Here is a 6,411-nt window from a genome sequence, read left to right as displayed (position 1 = left end):
TAAATAATTTAAGATTTTCTTTAAAATATTTTTCTCTACTTGAGACAAAATTGGGTTGTGTGGCAGAATTATATTTTCCTATTTAGCTAATTGGTAGAAAACTCAGAAAATAAACATAAGCACAGATGGCAGGTAGACTTTTCTCATAGTAAAGGGAATTTGATATGTTTTGGCAATGCACAGTAGTTCTAAATTGCTGGAAAACCTATCCAAAAAGGATAAGAAATAAAGGAACTTTTAGAGAAACTACTTCCTAGAAAGATGGTGTTTATAAAGGTTGAAAGAAAATGATGTAGACTATCATCAAGACAGACAAGCAGACTTAATCAAGGTAATGAGTCTGAGCCCCTAGAAGATTTAGAGACATTCAAGTGAGGCCATTTGAAAATAGAGAGAAATGTGAGGAAAATTGTTCTTTTATCTCATTGGAAGAGACCTTACTAGATATATCAATAGATATAACAGTGAATCTTTGCAGAAGTCAATCCTTGTGATTACACTTCACAAGCAAAGAAATAATTCAGAAATCTATACAATTAGAAGGCCAATCCAACAAGTGACCTCAAATTGAGGATTCACAGAAATCCCATAGACACAGCCAATCTTTGGAATTATATGTGACCCAAAACTAGAGAAAAAGCTTGATGATCTTACATATTCAAAACTTTCACAATCTCTATCTAAATTCTGCTTTGTTTTCCAACTCTTTTCTTAAATTATTCAATTTTCTTAAATTCCATATCTCTTCTTAAATTAGTAATTTTCAATGGACTCTGGTATTTTTTCATTCTTAATATATCTTTTTTCTTTTCTTCCATCATCATTACAATTATTAGTTCAGAAATTGTTATCCTAATGCCATTTTAGATTGTCTCAAAGAATATCTACTGCCCTTAATCTTTCTGAGTTCTGGGCTGCCATTTATAGGTATACCTCCATTAAAAAAAAAAAAAATTCAGGGCAATTTCAATCCCATCAAACAAAGCCATAGAGAATTACTTCTGATGGTGCTTCCACTTGAATCTCCATGAACAAAGGACTTCAAAATAAATTAACCTCTGACATTTCTAGTTTTCTCTCCCAGAAGAAAAATCATAATCATCTATTGATCAAACTCCAGTACTTCTGCATTTGAAACCAACAGCCTTAGTAAGATAATAAACAAATTATCATTTGAATCAAACAAATAGAGGTCTGAGTATGTAATTCTGCATATGAAAAGTCTTGGATTCAACCTTGGATAAGGCCTAAGTACTTTTTCCTGGATCTCCATGGATTCCTACCCAATACTAATTTCTTTGCAAGCAGAATGCATACTCCTGTTTGTCTCCAAGTTACACCTCATGCACTTTAGGAAGAATAAGTTGAAGCTTCTGTAAACAAAAAGACAAATTCTATAAATCACCAAGACTAAAAATTCTGAGGCAGTTGTGAGTCCAAAAATATATCAACACTTGATTACTTAAGATCTTTACATGGGGAAATCATTAATACATTATTTATGAAAAATTCAGACAAGTGTTCCAAGGATACAAAGACTAAAAAAAAAAAATCACTAACTCTTGCAGAAGTTATTAATGATGCCCCCACTACCTTAGGTGGAATACAAATCAGTCTCAAGTCATGGATACATATAGTGATGGACAATGCATTTGTCTAGATATGGATTAGCTAGTCAGGGTGGTATCTATGCAGTTGCTAATAATTCTAATACTTTTACCAATGAGACTGACATAAGGGAACACTGCCTCTAGAAAAAACGCTATCACTCTCTAAGTTTTATTCTCATGGTTTATGTGATGAATTATTTGAGCCTGGATTGGGCTATTGAGTCCTCCATTCTGAAGCATCTTAAAGATTCCTTCCTATCCCTCTGTCCCAATCTTATGTCAGTCCTTGTTTCACCTTACTGAGCTGCCCTCCACTATCCACTTCAGCTGCTAGACTAGGCACTTCTGCCATCACTTACATGTGAGAATTCTAATCATTTTTGGACTCAATACCTAGGTCCTGGAGGCTGTGACATTTCTCTATGCCTTATTTTCACCTACTTGTTTTAGAATTTAATTGTTTAGGAAAGGAAGGAAAGAGAAAGTACCGAAAAATAATGAGTAGGAGAGCCATATTATTCATTAATACTAAAACTAGACATGTGTGACATTGTGACTTTCTCTTTGCAACTAAACAAACATCACAATTTTGGTGCCCAGTTGAGCTCTCTTGCCACTATATTCCTGCCACCAGGTTTCTAGGTCTTAGGAAATGTCTGCATACTCTATCACTCTGACCATAATTTAGCTATATGCTTCATTAATCTCTGAGTACAGAATTTCTCAGAGGAATTTCTCTAAGTTTTCCCGACCTACCTCCTACCTCAGAGAGCAGAAAACCTCCAATGGTTAGGAGGGTATTTTTCTCAGTTCTGCATCCCTCAATATTTGCTCAATGAAAACCTGACATACTTCCGATAGGTATTCTTCATGTCTGCTGATATACCTCCCTCTTTGGCCTAAAAAGCAGGACAGGCGTGACTAGTTTTGTTTCCTCTTACAGATGTTTCTAGAATAAGTGGGTCTCCTCCAAAGAATTTGCCGCTTGCCCAAATGTAGTTTATTTGGGTTTCTTTGCATCTTCAGTTTTTTTGATGTGTTTTTAAAAACCCACATTGTTTCCTACCTTATTATACTTGGTGATGATAATTAGAATAATACCTTTTCTGCTTTCCTTAGCTAATGTTGATAAGGGAATTCTCATTATTATCTATTTTTTTAAGTAGTAAATGTGCTTGTAGTTGTTTATCAAGCAGAGATTTTGGCAGCTTCATATATATTCAGAACTAACTTGATTCTATATTGCCTGTACTGCTTATTGGATACAATTTTTATTCTTAGCTTTGGATTTTCTGGCTTTATGGTCACACATCAATTATTTTACATTTTATTCTTTAAGAAGTTTCTATTCACACTGATGTTTTTTCCTATCCTGCAAGAAGTATTTATAATATTTTTTTCTGATATTTTTCCTTATTCTGGCCTCAGAGACTGAAATTTTATCATCCACAAACTAGTTCTCCAAATCGTCTATCCTGATATTTTTCTTGTGATCTCTCTTTCTCTCACATTTCCTGCATCTTAATTTTCCTTAAACATTTCTCTGCAACCAATTCTATGTAAATTTAGTTTCAGAGTTTATCATATTTATTACATTCTATTCTTTCTTCTATTATTATTAGTAATTTTCATTTTCAAGAAATTCTTTGTTTTCCAAACTCTATTTGGGGGTTATAATGTGATTGTTAATTTCATTTTTCATTTTAAATAAGTTTATCTGTAATTATGGATAGTTTTCAACTACATGCACAGAAAAATATGGAAAAATATGCTTAGTATTACAGTGTTTATTGCAAAAAAAACAATTTTATATAGTTTTATGACACACCTAAAAGCATATTATCTTGGTTATTACATATGATTTTTTAATAACAGTTTTTCATACATATTATCACATGCTTGCTGTTTTGCCAATTATATCCGTAGAATAGGGTCCTAGGAGTGGAATTATATTTTTTAAAAAGTTAAAGACCTTTCAAAGTATTTGATATATTTTCCAAGTTGCATTGTTTTAAATTTCTGACAATATCTGTGGAAGAATTAAAATTAATCAGATACATTCATTTTTAATAACTAAAGATAATTGATCATTATTACAAATTTGTTAAAAATTATTTTTGATATGTTGCGAAATTTAAAAATTCTAGATGATATTATGTTTAAATATTTTCTATTGTACACAGAATGTTCGAATGTCTAATGATACAAATTGGGTGTTTATAATATGTTCTGAATTTTCTAATAGAGATTTTTAATTTTCTTATTTAATAACCCTTCAGGAAGTACAGAACATATGTTCATTAAAATAATTAAAATTATTTCTGCTTTAATGGAAGCTCGATATTTTGACTAAAATAACTTCCTATCATTTCATTATTTTAGTCTCTTGAATATTGCATGCTCTGAAACAGGTAAGTCAGCAAAAGCAGGCTTTCATCTATGTCTTTACAGTTTGCAAACTACATGTAACATTGCTTAATGTCATCTTTCCCCAGCAATATTTTCCTACTTAGTTGCAAATCATGTTGATTTTGAGCCAAACAGCAACAGGGGGCTTAACTTTAAATACTTATTACAAGTTTTTTTTACACTTGAAAAGTCCTAAAAAAGATATCCTTTCCTTTGGTAGTGCTTTAACATAAGTGGTGAATACTTATCCTTTTTAGAAGATTACCCTCAAATTCACTTCTCAGTATGAAACTGCTCAATCCTTAGTCATTTATTTGATTTGAAGTAGTTGACTTATTTAAGTCTCACAGTTCTGTGCACACTCAGGATTCCTGTTATTTTACTGATAACTAGTTTGGTTTTTAGTATCTCTAAGAAAAAATGGAATTATTAACTATTATAGAAATTATCATGAAGCAAATAAGTGAAAGGATATCAAATACAAAAATTAGGATTAAATATAATAAAAGCCTGGTTTTCCCAGATAAGTATTAATACTTGTGCATGTTTTATGTACCAAGACGACTTTTTATTCTCATTACTCTCAAATTTATCCATGTAATACCATAAAATTATTTTCTTTCCTTGAATATTTTCTGTGACCTATAAGTTAAGAATGATTTTCACATTTTAAGACTTTTCAGAGAACGAAGATTATGCAATGGCGATTAAATTTGACTGGCGAAACCTAAAATATTTACTATCTGACGTTTTACAGAAAAAATGTTTCAACCCTGGTAGAGAATGAGGCTTTTAACCTACTCATTATGGTGTCATAACTTCATGATTCAATCCCTCCAACTCTGCACCAAAAATATGCCAGTAATAAATGAAATTTTAAGACAGCAATTTAAAAGACTTTCCTAAATTAAAATCCAATACTGATACATTCATGCAACAATGGAATATAACCTTAAAATAGACTCTCTATGCATACCTGCTTAAATATGTCTCCATTGCAGGTTATAGCAAACTACCTTATGTGAGTCAATGGACTGAAATCAGGCTACTATATATGCATACCTATATTTATAGCAGGAAGATTCACAATACCTGAGTGTTGTTACCAGTCTAGGTGTCCACCCACAGATAAGTGGATAAAGAAATATGGTATATGTACACAATAGAGTTGTATTCAGCCACATAGATGTGTGAAATTATTACATTTACTGGTAAATGGATAGAACTGGAGAACATCATGCTAATTGCTCTAAGCCAAACTCAGAAAGGCAAAGGTCCTATGTTTTCTTTCATAGGAGAAAAAAAAGTTAAAAAAAAAATGGATCTCATGGGGGGCGTGGGAGAGACACTGGAGATAGAAGAAGATGATGGGGAGGAAAGAAAAAGGGCAAGGGGAGTTGTTAGAGAGATAAATTGATCAAAATTATGTTATATGCACGAATGAATATGCCATAATGAATCTCACTGCTATGTATAATTATTATGTATCAATAAATTAAAGGCAGCATTATCCACCCTATACCATACCTTCCAGTTTAAAAGAAATCCTGTGACCACTGTTTACAGCTGTTAATTTGACAATTCATAACTAGGTTAATGAGAGGAAATAGGCAGGAAGTCATTATGAAAAACGACCAAAGCTGCTACCTCATTCAGTGCCTAAAAATAATTTAGCCAAGATAAGAAGACAGAGGCAGCAATGTAAGACTTTCTTCTGACTTGGTGGCCCTAAATAGAAAAGAAAATGGGTTAAATCAGCTGAACACAAAGACAGAGAAAGAATAAAAAAAATTAATATCCATGTACTTGTTGATTGATTGTATGTCCTTCTCTGAGAAGTGTCTGTTCAGGTCCTTGGCCTATTTGTTGATTGGGTTACTTGTTATCTTATTGTTTAATTTTTTGAGTTCTTTGTATACTCTGGATATTAGGGCTCTATCTGAAGTGTGAGGAGTAAAAATTTGTTCCCATGATGTAGGCTCCCTATTTACCTCTTTTATTGTTTCTCTTGCTGAGAAAAAACTTTTTAGTTTAAGTAAGTCCCATTTGTTGATTCTTGTTATTAACTCTTGTGCTATGGGTGTCCTATTAAGGAATTTGGAGCACGCCCCCACAATATGTAGATCGGAGCCAACTTTTTCTTCTATCAGATGCAAAGTCTCTGATTTGATATCAAGCTCCTTGATCCATTTTGAGTTAACTTTTGTGTATGGCGAGAGAAGGGGATTCAGATTCATTTTGTTGCATATGGATTTCCAGTTTTCCCAGCACCATTTGTTGAAGATGCTATCCTTCCTCCATTGCATGCTTTTAGCCCCTTTATCAAATATAAGACAGTTGTAACTTTGTGGATTAGTCTCTGTGTCCTCTATTCTGTACCATTGGTCCACCC

Source organism: Marmota marmota, unplaced genomic scaffold (assembly GCF_001458135.2).
Source record: "Marmota marmota marmota unplaced genomic scaffold, marMar, whole genome shotgun sequence".
Taxonomy (NCBI): Eukaryota; Metazoa; Chordata; class Mammalia; order Rodentia; family Sciuridae; genus Marmota; species Marmota marmota.
The sequence above is the reverse complement of the archived record's forward strand: the minus strand, read 5'-3'. Positions refer to the sequence as shown.